This window comes from Pleurodeles waltl, chromosome 5, assembly GCF_031143425.1.
Source record: "Pleurodeles waltl isolate 20211129_DDA chromosome 5, aPleWal1.hap1.20221129, whole genome shotgun sequence".
Taxonomy (NCBI): domain Eukaryota; kingdom Metazoa; phylum Chordata; class Amphibia; order Caudata; family Salamandridae; genus Pleurodeles; species Pleurodeles waltl.
Window position 1 is genome coordinate 375568852 of NC_090444.1, and position 19699 is coordinate 375588550.

A 19699-nucleotide genomic window follows, 5' to 3' on the forward strand; every position below is an offset into this window, starting at 1 on the left:
TCAGGGTCTTGGGAGGGTTATTTTGCTAACTCTCACTATTTTCTAAAAGTCCCAGCGACCCTAGGTCACATAGGTTTGGGGTCCATTCGTGGTTCGCATTTCACTTTTGGAGTATATGGTTTGTGTTGCCCCTATCCCTATGTTTCCCCATTGCATCCTATTGTAACTATACATTGTTTGCACTGTTTTCTAGGACTATACTGCATATTTTTGCTATTGTGTATATATATCTTGTGTATATTTCCTATCCTCTCACTGAGGGTACACTCTAAGATACTTTGGCATATTGTCATAAAAATAAAGTACCTTTATTTTTAGTATAACTGTGTATTGTGTTTTCTTATGATATTGTGCATATGACACTAGGTGGTACTGTAGTAGCTTCACACGTCTCCTAGTTTAGCCTAAGCTGCTCTGCTAAGCTACCATTATCTATCAGCCTAAGCTGCTAGACACCCTATACACTAATAAGGGATAACTGGGCCTGGTGCAAGGTGCAAGTACCCCTTGGTACTCACTACAAGCCAGTCCAGCCTCCTACAGTAGTGAACAACAAATCCAGCAGTTCAGGCTTACTGCAGCATCGTGGGCCAGCTACAGTATCGGGAAGACCCGTAAACAGTACCTTGGAATGTAGGGCATCGTGATCCTCGCGATGGGTGCAGGGGACGTCAGGCCCTCGAAGTCACACGCGTTGCAGATCGAACTACAGGCTGATGATGAAGTCAGGAGGGCTGGCATGGATAGCGTTGGAGCTGCGGTGCGAAGCAGGATGATGGGACATTTCATGCTCACAGGTCACGGTGCTGGTAGCAGCTCAGTGACGGCATCTTCGGTGTTGGTGAGACCAGGGCTGCAGTGTGAAGCAGGGCGATGCGACGTGCAGTATCTCCAGGTCACGTACGGGCAGCGGCGTCACTGTTGCTGAAGTGCTGACATCGGTAGGCCCAAGGCGGCAGTAAGATGCGGGACAGGCTCTGTGCGGTGCACACGAGTCTCTGTGCAGATGAGGGCCTCTGTTGACGATGCTGGGGTCGATGGCGCTGGTGTCAGTGGACTGGGGCTATGGTGCGGGACGGGACGCTGCTTGGTGTACCTCATAAGTGGTGTCCTCAAGCCAGGGTGTAGGCAGTGGCGGCAGTGTCAGAGTAGGGCGGCGGCATCAGGGATACCACGGCTGCAGAGTGAGCAAGGTGATGCAGGCCTACAGTTCACAGTGCAAGCAGCAGCTCGGTGACGGCATCAGGGGGGCGGTGTGGGTAAGACCAGGGCTATGGACAAAGTGGGGCACAGCTCTGTGCGTCGACACCAGGTCACGGTGCATGCAGCAGCATCATTGATGGTGTTGTGGTGTTTTTTCTTATATTGCAACGCAAAACACACAGTTTCCAGTGCTGTAGGCTGATGAAGCTGAAGTCTTTGATATCTCTGAGACTTCTAACAGGAGGCAATCTCTACTTCAAGCCCTTTCAAGCAGGATACCTGGCAAAGTCCAGTCTTTGCCCTCTTTAAGGCAGATGCAGCAACTGCAGGCCAACCCAGCAAAGCACACACAGCAAAGGGGCAGTACTACTCCTCCAGCTCTTCAGCTCTTCTCCTTGATCCAGAAGTGTTCTTGAAGTCTGGGGTTTTGGGTCCACTACTTATACCAGTTCTGGCCTTTGAAGTAGGCAAACTTCAAAGGAAAGTCTCTGTTGTTCACAAGATCCTGCCTTGCCCACGCACGGCTCCAGACACACTCCAGGGGTCCCGAGACTGCATTGTGTAGGATGGACGCATCCCTTTCAAGTGCAGGTATCAGTTCATCCCTCCCCACTCCAGCCCAAGAAACTCATCAGGATATGCAGGCGACACCTCAGCTCCCTTTGTGCCACTGTCTAGAGGGAATTCACAAATAGCCCTCCTGTCAGTCTGACCAAGATGTACATTCCACAGGCAGGCAAAGGCACAGAATGGTTAAGCAAGAAAATGTCCACTTGCTAAAAGTGTTTTTTTCAAACAGACAGTCTAAAAACCATCCCTATCTAAAGATGTATTTTTATATTGTGATTTCAGAGAACTCCATATCTGCTCTCAATGGGAAATTACACTCAAGAGAAATTTAAATGCAATCCCTATGTTAACCTATAGGAGAGATAGGCTTTGCAATAGTGAATACCGAATTTGGCAGTATTTCCCTATCAGGACATGTAAAATACACCAGTACATGCTCTACCTTTGAAATACACTGCACCCTGCCCATGGGGGTTACCTAGAACCTACCTCAGGGGTGCCTTACATGTACCAAAAGGGAATGTTTGGGCCTGGCCAGTGGGTACGCTTGCCAGGTCAAATTGGCTGTGCAAGACTGCACACACAGACACTGCAGTGGTAGGCCTGAGACATGGTTACAGGGCTAGTCATGTGTGGAGCATACTAGTGCTGCAGGCCCACTAGTAGCATTTGATTTACAGGTCTGGGGCACACATAGTTCACTGTACTAGGGACTTACCAGTAAATCAGATATGGCAATCATGGATAAACCAATCACCAGTACAATTTACATAGAGTGCACTTGCACTTTAGCACTGATCAGCAGTGCTAAAGTGTGCAGAGACATTAAACCAGCTACAACAGAGTCCAGCATACCATACAAACAGGAGGTCAGAAGGCAAACAAACAGGGGAAAAACACCAACAGATGCCAGGTCTAACAATACCATAACAGGATAGGCCACTAGATTTGCATTATGGTGGCAATATTTGTGTTATGCAGTTTTCTAACTGCTATTCTGATGCTATTCTGATTTTTATGGTTATTGCCAGTACTGTAATCACTTCTAATTTGCTTCATAATACACTGTGTTAGTTGCAATAAATATATTGTGTACTTTTATTGTGTCTTTTTACTTTTTCTATGGATATGTATGACATGAGATAATGCACGAAAAGGACTGACCTATTTCACCATTTCACTACGGTTTCCTGAAAGGGGGCTAGAGTGTCATGCTTTTTGGGTTGCCACAATTACTTGCCACTCTGTGAGGTTAGGAGTCCAAGTAAGGCACTGTGAGTTAGCTAGGTATTTTGGCATGACAGTACTGATTTCTGTTGTCCCATGGCACAGTTTTGCAAAAGCAGAATCCCTGTGACAACTTCACTTATAAAAACACTTGAGGAAATAAAGAGGTCCAAGCCCTGAGCCACTGCATGCAGTAAACGCTGGGATGAGGGTCACAGACGAAGAGGTAACGGTCATTAGGGTCGTGGTGGCTGGTGTCTGCTGTGACTGCTGTCAGAGACCCTAACACCTTTACATTTCGAGGACCCATTTGTCTGCATTTCAAAGACAAGCAAAGCAAAATTTACTGGTGGTACCATGCATAAACATATGGATAGAACCACAGCCGTACTTCGGAATTTGTCAGGCCACTTTCTAATCACAGATCTAAAGAGTTTTTGAACATATTTCTAATTCTCCATTAAATTATCACATTCAATTTGAACTATATGGTCCTATGCAACAATTTATGGCATTGCAGTTCAATATACCAGATAAGGGTTGCTGATTTCCATCTGTATCTGCCTTTTTTTTAATGGAATGGTATAGCACAGCAGGAGACTATTTCCAGTAAGTACCTATCTCTGCATTTTTGTTTCTTTGTTGTAATTAAGTTTGGCAGGAAATGACCCAAGTCTTTGCTTGTTACATGTTCCCCAGCACATATTCATAGTTTGGCAGGCTGCATTGTTTTGTGGGAAGGTGCTCCTGGTATATTTCACAAGGGTAAAGGGAGCTTCTCCAGTGTGCTAATGTTGTGAAATCATGCATTTCAATTTTTCTTGTGTATTTCTCTTTTGACAAATGGAGTTGCCTGCAGCAATATAAATACTGTAATACAAATGTATTTTCATTAATTGCATGGCAGTTCTATCAAATACATTTCTCTCACTTGACTCATATGGCAAGTGAATAATAGGCATCAACTCAGACACTATATGGAGGGGTGTGGGAAACTATCAAGTTTAGAATATCAAATGACATAAATATCAGAAAGTAAATATTGTGACACACATATATCGTGATGCACAAATGTTGTTGACACTAATATTTTTTGGAGGTAAGTAATATCGTTGTAAAGAGTATTGATGTTTTTAATATCGTTTTCAGTAATATAGTTGTTAAAAATATTGTTTTCTTAATTATAGTAATATGTTTTAGGTGATATAAGAATTTATGTTACTATTGTTTATGTAAATGTCATTATCTTTTTAAAGATTTATAATTGTAAGTGATTTAGAACTTTTTCATTATGAATAATAGTGTATAGTGTTGTAGCAGGTTGTTGAGTTTTTACAGCGACAATAAGGCATGGTAAATAGGTAATATACATTATGAATTATGTAATAAATGTATTTGTTTGTATGACTGATATACTGTAAATTATGTAACAGATGTATTTTTGTTGAATGTTATTTGTCAGCTGTTAGATCTGTAGGGATATGGAGTGAGAAGTAAATTATGGAACACAGATTTATTTCACTTATATTTTAGTTCTGGGCTGCTAAGTTGGTAGGAGTACAGAGTGGAAGTTAATTAAGTAATAATCAATTTACTATTACTTATTATTGTAATTAAATGTTTTGATTGAATGTTAAAAATGTAACTGATGGAATACTTATTTATTTTACTTATATTTTACCTGGAGGCTTCTAGATTTGTGAGGATCTATGCTGGGAAGTTAATTAATTGATTAAGAATTGATTATTCATTGCTAATTGATTATTAAATAGATTTTAACTATGTACATTATGGAATACTCTTGTTTAGTTATATTTTAGGTAATTGATAATTATTTTATTGAGTAGTAGTTATGCAGATTGATTGATTGTTTTGCTCTGTTTAATAATCTGCTGTTTTTAATAGGTTTGCATTCTCTTTTCCATTGCTGAATCTTCTATTATCATCAATTAACACTTTTTAGTATTTTGTCTTGAAAAAAATACACTACCTGAACTATTTGTAGGAATGCTTTATTGTTTAACGGAAAAAAGTAGTAGAAACATTCAATGCTGGCGAATTGATTAAATATATGAGGGATGGTATTTGGGGAAAGATAAATTAAACATTTAAAAATGTATGAATTGTAATGCACTTTACATTTTATTTATTGTCATTGGCTTTGTAATTTATAGTGCCACTAAAACAATTATAGTTCAAATTGACTGGTTATAACTTTTCAACTATTTCTTTCATTATATTTCATTACTTGTGCCCACTAGTGATGTTATCCAATTGTCTATTCCTCTATTCAAGTTCTTTGTTAGTTTCCTTGGTAAATCTTTGTGCCCCATCATAGTTTCTAACTCACAGTATAATTGTTAACCCCCTCTATTGCTTCAAGTATTTTTATTAAATTCCCCTACCTAAACTAATGCACATATGTTTGCTTCTCCAGCTACCACTCTTGCTAATCTTCAGTCCTGACTCAAAATAGACATTTCCTACTTATTTCCACTGAGTACAATTCTCCTTTCCATGCTCCTGGTTTCATTTTTAACAATTTCTTCCTTCTCAACATGGTAATTCAGCACTTTGACTGAATAATAAATAAAATGCAATGATTGCAAAATGATCCTCTAAATATCAAAACACCAACTCATATTTACAGCTGCTCCTTCAGATAAAAACTGACTTAAATTCGACAATAGGTTTAACCATTTAAAGGAATATACATTGTCTTTGCCAGCACCGTCTATGTAATGCTGAGACTATATCAGCTTGCTCCTTGTGTATACAGGAACTACTGTGTTTCAAGTACATAGAGCGTGATGGGAAGACCGCTTGCCACTTGAAAATACTCAGGTCACATTCCAATCCAGTGTTTTGGTCCACTGTGTCACTGAAGATGGAGGCCTACCTCTTGCAAATCAGTACTGGCCCTGTTGCTCATGGTAACAGTTCATATGGAACTGCCTGGCGAAGACCCCTCTATAAAGAGAAACAGGCAGCTGCAGACCAGTTTCGGCCTATTTAGGTCTCATTACTGAGACCTTGGATACTGTGGCACTGCAGGCACCAGAAAGGACTTTGCAGCTACAGATGGCATGAACACTGCTGCTATGTCTATGGCATTTGAGACCATAATGCAACAAATCAGTTTGATGTTGAAAAACAAAGGTAAAACTTGTTATTCATAGATAGCCCTGAACCTGTTCATGCTTTCTGACTAACTGTTTCTCTGAGCTCACCATGGGCAAAGCCAGGCCACCCAAAACACAGCATGCTGCATCATTCAGTGCTCTACACTCTACCCAATAAACTTCAACATCTACAAAAAGCCACCCCATTACCTATTACTCATCCAAGAGGTAGACACTTATTTTCTTCAAAATCTCAAGCAATCTGCCAATGAACTTGTACATTCACAATAACTACATATCATTCAGCCAACAGTGGATGTATGCAAATTGTGCCTCAACACAGACAAAAGAGAACTATGTTCAAAGAGTCTCACCCCAAACCTCAAATTGGCCTGCTCACTTTATATTTAAAGAGACACCATTGCCATTACTTCTGAAGCTATAGAACTAGAACTGGCCTAGGAGGTTTTATTATGCAGACAGCTTTTTCCTCCTGATCTGTGATTCCTTCCTGCAGACTCCACGCTAGTATCACATTTTGTATCCTTGTGAGGAGTAAATGTTTACTGGAGGGCGCTGCCCATTCTTCAGACAGGTGAAAGGATTGACTCAAGAACTCTATTCAGCATCAAGTGTTTAACTGATTTCCATTGTGCAGAACATTTCCTCTACTCCTTCTCAAAGCCCTTTTCAGGCAAGACTCTGAATCCCTGCTTTTTAGCAGAAGATCAGTGGCATGACCTAGGTGTGATTTCATTTAAAAGGTATTTAATACAGGTTTTCTCTGGACTATGATGCACTGAAGTACCTGTGCGGACACTTAGCAATACACTGTGATTAACAACACTTCAATCAAATTTTGGGCCATTTTATATTTGGGCAACTAGCCTGACTTCCACCACAGTGACAGAATTGCCCTATCTCACTGACAGAGATGTCAACCACCAAATTTTGAAATGTCCATCAGCCTGACGGACATTTCAAGCATTGACAGGAGCCACCATCAAGGCAGTGCCAATGCATTGTAACTTCAAAAAGAAAATCCAAAGTAGAATTTTCTTTTTGAAAATAAAAATAAATGCCCTCCTCACTATGGGAGTTCACTCCAATGGTCTGGGGGCATTGAGCCCTTTTTAATGCCCTTTTCTGCCAGCTTTTTCCTGGTGATGATAGGCATTAAAAATCATGGGCATTAAAAAAGGCTATATGTTCACCCATCTAAATTAGGTGGATATACATATAGCCGCATCTGTGATGGCCCTTACTACGTTGGACCATCAGAAAAGTTTGACCACAGTAGGTGGACCGTAGTTTTGGAACGGAGGGATCTCCACTGCTGTTGCAACAGAGTTCTCGTTCCACCAAGAGTTAAATAGGGCCCTTTGTCTAGCTAGCTTAATTTGTATAAAATCACATTGGCCAAATGGGCTCTCTCTTACCCCCTGCAGCATCTTAATGTATCCAAACAATGCTACTAGTAATCACTGACATGCAACTCTGACTGGCAAATCCAACTCAGATGTTATTATGTAAAATCTATTTATGCCCTCTCCCACAGTAGAGAAAGTAGGTTAAGGTGAAGGATGCAATACAAACTGTGCACCTTGTACAGAAGTAGAAGTCAGACAGGATAATGGAGGATATGGACTTGTGTGATGGGAATATGTCAGACTGAAACTTCCCCATTAAATTTACCTCCAAAACCTCACTAAGATAGCCTACTATGTCTCAGTAGACCAAGGAGCTATAGATAGTGGGACTCACCAAGTTCACTGTAGTAATGAGTTGCGTTACATTATCTCTCATTAGGAATAATACTACTCAAAACCGTGGACAACTGACTTTTAAAGACACTGTCAGATTAAATTTCCTCGGTCATAGAAGTTTTGAACTTAAAATAATACATTAATTAGGAACTGATTTCCAGAGCCAACATTTGACTATTTTTTTTAATTCCCATAAACTAATAACATATGATTTTGGTTAACAATAGTTATCAGGGCTTTGGGGTGCAATTATTTTACTATAGTCACTAGCAATTATTTTGAGACGTACGTGTAATCAGCCATCAGAATCCTCAGGAACATGTGCTAGATGAATATGAACTTGGAAAAAAAGAACCGTATGTACAGACATGATGGGCCTCATTACAGCTTTGGTGGTCTTTTAAGCAACCCACCTAAGCCGCTGCAGTCAAGAGACTGCTGACCGCCATATTAGGAGGCCTGTTTAGACTTCTGCCCATTTATAGACAGAAGTCCGACTCTGCCAGCCTGGTCGACGTAGTTGAAGAGGCAGTTTCACAACCAACACCGCCATGCCAACAAGACCCCGACCCTCGCATTACAAGCTGTAACAAGGCAAGGAGGTGTCCTGAAGTGCGATGCCGGCAGTGGAAGCGCCGGGACACACCCCTCCTGGACAACCTCCTCGATAGAAAAGGTAAATGATAATCTGACAAGGGTGTCTGTGTGTGCGTGTCTGTGTGTGAGTGACTGCGTGTGTGGTAGTTTGAATGCGGGGGTGTCTGTGCGTGTGAGTGCGAGTATGCAAAGAGGGAGGAGTATAGTATGAGTGCATGTACGAGGCTGGGGAGGGGAAGGTGAATGTGTGCGTATATGTGGAGGGTGAGGGGCTGTAGTATGAGTGCGTGTAGGTGGATGGGGAGGGGTGGTGTATGCGTGTGAGCACGTATGCAGAGGGAGTGTAGTATGAGTGTGAGTATGTGGAGGGGTGGTGAATGCGTGCGTGTATGTGGAAAGGGGAGGGAGTGGTGTATGCGTGCATGTATGCGAGTGATTGTGAATGATTGTGTGTGTGTTTGCATGTGAATGGGGTGTTCGTATGCATATGTGCATTTGCATGGGTGTGTTGAGTGTGGTAAGTGCGTGAATGCATGTTTTAGTGTGCGTTGAGTGTGTCTCCAAATGAATGGGGATGTATGTAGCGAGTAAATAGGTGAGAGGGGTGCATGATTGTACGAGTGTGGAAGTGTATGGGTGCATGTGTGCAGACATGTGGGGGTGTTTTCCGGTGACAGGAATGAAGATTCCTGTCGCCTGGTGCATTACCACCAGGCTTTTCAGCCTGGCAGTATGCTGCCTTCTAATACGGCTGGCGGTCTGAGGCCTGCCGCCGGCCTGGAGGAGATCACCCCTGGCTACGTCGGTGCAACTGCACCAGCGGGCTGGGTGGTGTTGTGGCTGTTTGGCATCTGCCAAACCAGCCAACTTGTAAGACCGCCACACCCGTATTGAGGGCCTATGTCCATATAAAAATCACTACATGGGTGAATGATCTTAACGACCAAAAGCGCACATCTTATTAACTTAGAAAAGAGCACATACCTCCTCAGAGATTCCATCGACTGAGATAGTTTTTGAAACGTAAACTTAACTTGTTTCTTCTTACCATGCACCTGGCCATCTGGGGTTCACAGGCAGGGGAAGAATCAGCCGAAAGCTCCCCAACATCAGTCAAACCTAACTTGCAAACAGCAACAGGATGCCATCATGTCATCAAGAAATCTAGCAAAACCTCTATTGCTGCAATCAAAAAACTAACTTCGTTAATTAATGTGCTGTACCCTTGGAGGATTTATTTTGCTGAGCTGGATTTCATGTGCTGAGCTGGATCAACAGAAAGTGGTGTTCCTATGCCATACACACTGATCAACATCAAAGACAGCCACCTGGGATGTCCTGAGAGTCAAAATAATGTCCACCACCCACAAGCTGTCTCAACTTCGCAGCTCCCCCCTCTGCACTACCAAGAAAGTCTACACTGGCTTAGAGTGTCATGTCTGTTTCCCCTGCTCTCCACAGCCCGTTGGAGCAGGTGAGCTAAAAAGATGAAGAGACGTTAGGAACACATGGCAACAAAATGTGTAAAGCTCCCTACTGCCACCAGAATGTGCTCCGTGGTCAGTAAATGGCATTGTTATTAGTTGCAGCAGCAGAAAGTTAAACACCATCAAATGTAATAGGGCAATGGTTCTTAAACTTTTGAATTATGTGGACCTCTACTTAATCATCACTAGAACCCAGGACCCATCACTTGGTCATTATTGGAGTCCGAGGAACCCCAGGGAGTCATTATTGAAAGCCAGGGACAAAGAATTCTCGATGATTTGAACATCAAAACAGTACATAATAAAACATGCATTCATCAAACAAATACACAAATGGTAAAACATTTCACTTAATTCACAAACACATTGCTTTTTAAAAAAGAATCAACACTTTATTCTCAATGGGAAGGTTGGAGATTTTCTTAGCTCAGCATCCATACAATACTCTGTATGTTGCACTTGCACTGCTCCAACAAATCAATCTGAGGACACACACTTAAATTCTTTTAGCTTCTAAGCTTAAATTCTTTCACATTTAATGAATGTTTTCAAATGCTCAGTTTCACAGTTTTCTTCTTTATACACAGTATATGGTGTTAAGGTGGCACTGCTACCACCAGCAGCGCCACGCCAGTAGACCGCCGCCAGCTGAAAAATAATATGGCCTGGCGGGCGCTGCTGCCGCCAGCAGCGCCCGGTCCCCTGCTGGAAGACCCCTTGGATTCAGGTAAGTCAGGTTTCCGACAAGGAAGGGGGGTGGGGGTGTTGTGTGTGTGTCTGGGGGGGGAGTGTGTGCATGAATGTGTGAGTGTGAGCGTGAATGCTACATGAGTGTGTAGTGTTGCTTGCGTGTGTGTGTGCATGGCTGAGAATGCATGAATAAATGGAAATGCGAATGCATGTCTGCATGTAAGTTTGGATGTGTGTACGGATGTATGCGTGAATGAATGGATGCATGCATGTATGCCTGTGTGACTGAGTGTGTGAATGCGTGGTGTGTGCCTGTGAGTGTGTGTGTATGGGGGGAGGTTTGGAAGGGGTGGAGTGTGGATGGAGGGGGTGCAGGGGGTGTCTGGGGAGTGTTGCGGGGTGTGTGGGCCTCCTATCAGTGACAAGGAACGAACACCACGAAAACCATGGTGGTAGGCAGGGTCATAATGCCGCCGCCGGGACAGTAGCGGTCGCTGGGTTGGAGATTGCTACCTCCAGCCCGGCAGCTACTACCGCCATGGTGGTCAGTGTGGTACATTGGCGGGTTGGCTTTAGCCAACCCGCCAATGTCATAATGTGGCGGTATGTACCGCCAGCCTGTTGGCGATACTACTGCCACGTTATCCCGACCACCGGGGTCATTATGACCCCCTCAGTACCTTTACCATCCTGGTTTACTATTTAACTCAGTGATTCTCAAAGAGGGCAGTATGTGGCACTTTTGACCTTTACACATGGACCCCTAGTCAACAGCAGTTGCTGTGTACTGGGCTCAGTATTGACAAGAAAAATATGTTAAATAAATGAGCAAACATCCATTTAATTGTTAATTGAAGATAATGAAAGGAAGCAACTACTGTGTACTTCACTATTTAACTTTAGGATTTAGGAACATCTTCATTTTAAAAGGCAGCAAACATTTAAAAATATGATAGTCCCTTCAAAATTCAAAAAGTGTATTTTATTAACATTAAGAATTGTGTCACCCTATTACACCATATCAGTGCATTGAGGAGTTTTTTAAGTGATATTTTTCAAACATGAAATTAGAAATATTCATGCTTTTCCCCACGCTGACAACAATGCCAAAAGTGAACGTAAGAGCAAGTCAGTTGTTGGTGGGCTGGGTTGCTATTACACCAGGCAACATTAAATTAAACATAGAAGGTTTTGGACAGTGCCCACCCTGAATTCATGTATGTCTGTGTCCTTTTATAAGTGATAATGAAGAAAGAAGAGGGGAAAGTGAACTAAACTAATTGCCTAGGATCACACAGACTGGTCAAGTAGCAAAGCCGGGACTGGTTCTAAGCTATCTCGTTTCAGATTGTGCAATTCAGAAAAAAGAGGTACATACTTTGCTTCCCCTACACCCATCTTACCCCACTCACCCTGGGCAACACCCTGCTGGTGTCAGTTTGACACCCAGTCACACCACAGACTCAACTTTTTGTCCATTTGGAAAAGGTTTGTGAGTACCCATGATTTAAATCTTCACTGCATTTTGGGCATTGTTGGACAAGTTCAATTTAATTAATCAGGATTGCACATTTTTTGCAGTATGAAAGTGAACGCACTGAGTTACCCTACCAGCTGTATTTTACATCAAACAATTTATACTGGAGTGGGTTAGGACCTGTTGGGCTGGTGTGTCATATAGACTTTGATATACAAGTTTGTAAAGTACCTAGATCAAAACCATATATTGTGAATTTCAATGATACTGACATTATAATTACCATTTTTGACCTCTGAAAAAACCTACCTTTTTTGGTCATGAAATCTTGGCAAACATTACTTCCCCCACAGATAATGTTTGTTTGGCTCACATAGATTCTTTAGGTCATGTAATGTACTTTTTATGTTCCAGATTTTGCCATTGTAATTGTTTTAATTGCATTTTGCACATTTTCATCATCAAGGACCGTGAACTGTTTCCTTACCCTTCCAGGGCACATCTTCAATCAACTCCATCTTGCTAAATCCCCCCGTAAATCACACCGAGTCTGCTAGCCATGGCAATGATGTGAGCTAAAATCTTCAGGGATAGAGTTTTTGCAAAGCCGTTTTCCACCAAAGCCCACAATAGAAACCTGCTTTCAAATTCAGTCTACAATTTGATGTCTACAAAACTTTTCAAATATCACCTAGGAGGCAAATGTTCAAAGGTGGCTGGGAATAAACTGTGGAACTCTTTGCTTTCACTAGTATTCATGGCTGAAGTTAACCTCCCTCTGAAAGCTTTCTTGTTTAAATATCTTGTTGTGCTCTGCTTTTTGTTTTGTTTTCTCTTATGCATTTATTTATAGCCTAACCTGTATATTTGTTTCTTTGTATTAAGTTTCTGTTTCTTGTCTGCACTTTGAAACACTACTTTGTTAGATATTTACTATGCATATTATAAAAAAGTAAACAAGTACAAGGCATGTTAACATAAGACCACCTTTAAACTCATGTCAATCAGTAGGATCTGAAACCTACTAGGCTATTTGTTGGATCTACATACACCGAGTGCTGTAGTTACTTTCTTCAAACAAGACAAGTGAGAAAGTGTCATGCCATGGTCACTACCAAAGGAGTGTGTGAATATGGTAGTCTGAAGTCATGTCAGGTATTTCCTAAGTTGACATTAATTTTGGGAGGTCCCTCAAACTGGCACAAAGCCCAACTTAAAGCAAGAAAATAGTTTTATATTTAAAAAAGGGTTCTTACCACCCTCCCTGCCATTAGGACATCTTTAGTCCTCCTTTTTAGAGACTACTCGACACAAGTGGGGTAGGGTTTTTGTTGGGTTGGGAGAAGTGTGGGAAGGCTGAGTGTAAGGAACTTTGTGGATCCTCAGAGCCACCGGAACTTTCCTTCACAGAAATCTAAGGAAAATGTTTCATTTTAGCCAAAGTTTGAGATTTTCAGGGTATTCTGGAGTTGAAAACATAGTGGAAACCATGCAAGTCACACCACCACCACCATGGCTCCCAGAATTGTCTGTGTCTAGTAGATTTCCTTGTCTGGCAGGTGAGGCAGGACCCAAGTAATGCACCTACCCACATCACAAACATGGATTGATGTTGAGGGTGAAAATTTGATGTATTTTTGTTTCGTTCTAGAGGCTTTTCTGTTGCTGGTAGTAAGCCTAACCACATAAGGGGGGCTGCTGTTTTCATCAGGAGAAGTGTAAGAATGCTAAGTCATAAGAATTGTGTAGATTTGCACAGATTTCAAACCTTTCCCTCATGTAAATGTAGCAACAATGCATGATTACAACCCACTTTTGAGGCTTGCAGGTCATTCTTGTCAAAAAAGCATAGTGCAATCAATGCAAGTCACACTGCCGTGGATTTCCCTGGATATCTAATTTCCAGAAATGTCTGAGGCAGAGTTAGCATATAGTAAGAAGAGAATGCTAGACAGGTAAGAAACTGATTTTGATAGATGTACCAAAGCAAGTTGATAGGTGATCAGAGGAGCTTCCTTACAAAGGGAGTGACAATACCTACAAGATGATAAAAGGAGCAACCACCCAAATAATCACAAATTATTTTACTATTGTGCCTCAGATTATCAAATGATAAAGGAAGAGCACAACAAGACTGACGAGCAAAAAGGCAATGTTGCAGATATGTTAGACCTTGATGATGGAAAGCACAGTGACATATACAAAGGGCTTTAAACTGTATTTTTGTTACCGCAGGGTGCCAATAGCGTGTTTTCAGAAGCAGAGAAGTGGAGGTATGAATCGGAAGACCAAAACTGAACTGAGTGGTCTCCCTTTGAATAAGTTGAATGTAATGCACAAGAAAAGCTACAATACCCAAATGGGGGAAACATAATTTACAACGTAGTCTTGCTAATGCAAGACTGTTTTAACGAAGCCAAAACAACGCGTGTGCCTATACAACGAAAGGCATGAAAACGCAGGTAGGTTAGAACGGGTTGTAATAGCACGCACGCTATCGCAACTTTTTTTTCCCACGCATGTCGTTTTAACGAGATGCTCTTACAATGCATGTTTTAATAACGCATCCGGTTACAATGGAAGCCTTTACAGCGATTTACGAATTTGAAAAGGAAGGTAAGTTTGTTATTTATTAATATGTTTTTTTAATATATGTGTATATATGTTTTTTTTTATATATATCTATTTGTATGTTTACTGTGTATGTATATATATATATATATATATATGTGTGTGTGTACATATATATGTATATATTAAAATTTATTTAAGAAAAATAAAATATTTATGATTTTGGGTTTTGATGTAGAAGATATGGTGGCTATATTTGGGGAGGCTTGTTAATGCGCTAGTATTTCAGATTGTTATTTTAATACCTTGGTATTAAAATTTTAAATGTTATGTACATACATTTGTTTATGTATATTTGTATTTATTTATTTATGTAAGTATGATAAAAATTATTACTGGAGTATTATGTTGTAGGATACTATTTTTTATTTATTTATTAAGTTAAGAGAAAAAATAAACTAGTTATTTTATGTTGCACATACCTTTTAGAGTCGGGATGTAAGGGTTTTAGGGGTAAGGGAGGGTAAGTGTATGAGTACTCAGGTATAAAACTTTGATACCTGAGTAATAATGTTTACGTTAAAATTTGTACATATTTCTATCTTTATATATAAATATATATAGAGAGAGAGGACTTGAGAGATGAGGGGTAACCGATGTGTAAGTATGATAATACTTTATTTTTAAAAATTATTACTTGAGTATTCACCAGTAGGAGATTTTTTAAATTTATTTATTGGGTGAAAAGCATATTAAAGTAATTAGGGAAACAGCGCTAATAACGCGGTCAATGCAACGATATGCATTGACCACGCTGCTGTTACCATGCATATGTGTTTACTACGCATGCGTTTACCACACATATGTGTGGTAACAGTAGAGTGAGCAGTCGGCAGAAGGAAGGAAACAAGCAGGAAGGCGCAGCGACCAGAGAAGAGAGGTAAGTGGGGCCTGGGTTGGGGAGGGAGGGTTGTGATAGTTTTTAGGACAGGGTGGGGGACCTGGGTAGGTTTCAGGTCAGGGTAGGTTTAAGGGTTTAGGGCAGGGTGGTGGGATGGGGTAGTTTTTAGGACTGGGTGGGGTAGGTTTTAGGACAGGGCAGGGTAGGTTTTAGGGTGGGGTGGGGGTCAGGGTAGATTTTAGAACAGGACAGTGTAGGTGTTAGGGTGCAGGGCCGGGTGTCGGGTAGGTTTTAGGACAGGACAGGGATAGGTGTTAGGGTTTAGGGTGGGGGGTCAGGGTAGGTTTTAGGACAGCAAGGGGTGGGTTTTAGGAGAGGAGTAGGGTAGTTTTTAGGGTGAATGCAGGGGTCGGGTAGTTTTTAAGACAGGGTGGGGTAGGTTTAAGGACAGGGTAGGTTTTAGGGTTTTGTCAGAGTCACCAGATCCTCGGGGTCTGTGCACGTTCCCAACACGTCCACCACTGAACAGCTCCAAGACTCTGATAGATAAATCACAGAGACTGAGAGAGTTCAAGAGGGGAAGAGGGGATTAGGAAGGGAACAGCTGGGAAGGAGACCTGTAGTAAGAAAAAGGTTAGAACACACAATATGATAATTATATCTCCTGAAATCAATACTAGACTATGATTCTAAGCCTTGTCACTCTGAAAACATGAACAATCTAAGAGTTAAGTTTAAAATCACTAAGTTTCAAGATGGCTGGATACCTGTAGGGGAATCAAGATGAATTAAATGAAAACTTTCTTATTCAAGTACTTTTCTTTACATGAGAATCAGAAAAAACATTCTGACTAAATTTTAAACCAGTCATATAAATCCTGTTTTGAGAATGTATACTAGGACCATACAATATTGCATCTAGAAACTCTGGCCTTCTGTGTACTCTTAAAATGTTTCAACACAAGTTGCGCATATTGCAGATATATATATATTATATAGATATATATATATATATATATATATATATATATATATATATCTATATATATATATATATATCTATATATATATAGATATATATATAAATATATATATATATATATATATATATATATATATAGATATATATATATATATAGATATATATATATATAGTAAACACCATAAAAGGATTGTGCACCATGAATAACACAATATGGATTCAGGAAACAAATGACATAACTTGTCAACTCGAATATTACATAATAAATATCTTAGAATAGTAGCATACAATAAACAGCATGAATTAAACTCGAGGAGAGAATCGTGCGTCTTGCCAATTCGAGTGTTACCATGTAAAATACCAAGAAATGGTAACACGCAATGAATATCAAAGTCAAATCATGATTAATCGAATTGATCGTCTTGCCGATTCGTAAAACAAGATGTAAATGTCAAGGAATAACAGCTCACAATAAATAACAAGATCAAAGTACAATGAAACGAATCGCGCTTCTTTTGCCGATTCTTAAGCCACCATGTAAAATGTCAAGAAATGGTAGCACGCAATGAACAACAAAGTTAAATGCTCATGAAACGAGTTGTGCGTCTTGCCAATTCGTAAAACATCATGTAAATGTCAAGAAATAATAGCGTGCAATGGACAACAATGTTTAAACACCATAAAACGAATCACGCGTCTTGGCGATTCTTTAGCCACCATGTAAATGTCAAGAAATGGTAGCGCGCAATGAATAACAAAGTCAAACCTTTATGAAATAAATTGCGCGTCTTGCCTATTTGTAAACTACCATATAAATGTCAAGAAATGGTAGCGCGCAAGTAATCTGTTACTCATTTAAGAATTTAAACCAAGAATATGAAAATTCCAATTAACGGTGTCGAGACAGTCCAACCACCGTCTTACTGCCTGGAACAATGATCACCAATGAAGGATTAGGGCAGAAGACTGGAAGATCCAAATAGGCCGCCGAGACAGGAGCTCAGGAAGAAGCTGCTGCTCTGCACCAGGACCTCTGAATAGTGAGCACTGGGAGTTGGGCTGGCTCTCTTTTATAGAGTCTTGGCCCAGCCCAGAACCATGCCCAAGCATGTTGCAGGGAAAGTCTCTGGAAGGCCCTGGAAAGGGGCCACACCCTAACACACTCTGAAAACCTGCAGCAATACATTGCAAAGGAACAGTATTTGCAAGCATATTAAAAATACGTTTTCAGGATTGTACTCTGCAATGCAAAAGGTTAAACCACAACATATCAGCACAATGCATAAATTACTTTGTTTTGAGAGTGCTGGGTTTTTGCATTTTTGTCGCCAATAGAGCACGTACTGCTCTGGTGTTGACAGGTTTAGAGCGGGGTCAGGTAGTTTTTAGGACAGAGCAGGTTTGGTTTTAGGACAGGGGAAGGGTAGGTTTTAGGGTGAAGGTGGGGATTGGGGTAGTTTTTAGGACAGGGTGGGATAGGTTTTAGGATTCAGGGTGGGGCAGGACAGGGCAGGTTAGGTTTTAGGGTTTAGGGCAGAGGGTCGGGTAGTTTTTAGAACAGGGTGGGGTAAGTTTTAGGTTTCAAGGTGAGGCTGGGAGTAGTTTTTAGGGCAGAGAAGGGTAGTTTTTGGGCCAGGGTAGGTTTTACAGTTTATGGCGGGGGTTGGAGTCGTTTTTAGAACAGGTGGGGTCGATTTTGGGCCAGGGTAGGTTTTAGAGTTTAGGGCAGGGTGGGGGGGTCGCTGTAGTTTTTAGGAAAGTTTGGGATAGGTTTTAGGACAGGGTAGGGTAGGCCGGGGGCTTAGGGCTCTGGGCAGGTGTTGAAAGGGGCAGTTTCAAGGGGTTGGGCAGGTGGAGTATGATGTCAGGTTTAGGGGGCAGGGCGGGGGAGAATTTGCCATGCATGTTACTTTACCAAACATGCTTCTACAACTAAATTCGTTGCAAAGGCATGCGTGGTAAAGGCATGTGTGGTAAAGACGCAGTCGTTGTAAAGACCGCGTTGTAAAGACATTCGTTGTAAACGCATTCAGTGTTCCATCATACCTTTTAGGGTTGGGATGTAAGGGATTTAGGAGTGATTGGTGGGAGAGTGTATGAGTACTCAGGTTTTAAACTTTCATACCTGAGTAATAATATTTATGTTAACGTTTGTACATATTTTTATATGTTTTTATATTTTTTTTTAGTATTTATCTATGATTTTTAACTTTATTTGATTTCAATAGAGGCATATATATAATTGTTAAATGTAACGCTTACCTTTAGGGGCGGGTTCCAAGGGATTTTGGGGTTATGGGTGGGCAGTGTTTTAATACTCAAGTATAAAAATGTAATACCTGGGTATTTTTTTTTTTCTTTAAATATTTCAATATATATAAAAGATATGCATGTGTAAATAATTGTCAGACGATATTTAACATATCGTGCACAGATAGTGGCGTTATAGTGTGCAGCATAATTTTTATTAAATATGTTAGCACGATTCGTGGTCTGCAGAATGCATTAATTAATTGTTTTAAATACTAATGTTTTGTTTTTACTTACCTTATGTTTAATTATTAATTCATAATGCATGAATATTGTTTTAAAAAAATATAGTTAAATCATTCAAAAAATATTTGCATTTTTAATTAAAAAAATCAACAACAGTTTTATATTTTTTGCATTTTTATATTTTTCAAAAGCAAGATATTGAAGAAAATAAATAACACATTTTAATTAAATTGAAAAAGTTATTTAGCATTTCATTAAAAGATATGTAAAAAAAATAAGCAAGTGTATTTTTTTTAAACATTTGTATTTCATGTAAAAAATATTAGAACTATTTTAAACACATTTGAAAATTATTTTGTATTCACTTCCATTTTAAACAATGGATAAAATAGTCAATTTTTTGTTTCTACTATTTCCTTTGCAGTACGTCACTCTGTGTCTGTTTCCAAAGTTGATGGAGGTTCCGGTCGTGCTAGGCAGGGAAACAGAGCTCCGATCAGGTAAGCAACCTTTAAAAATTGTTTTCGACTATATAGGTTAAACAATGTATTATCGTTTTTTCATGTAATTATTTTTTCTGTACTCTCATTTTAATCGCTAAGCACGTTCC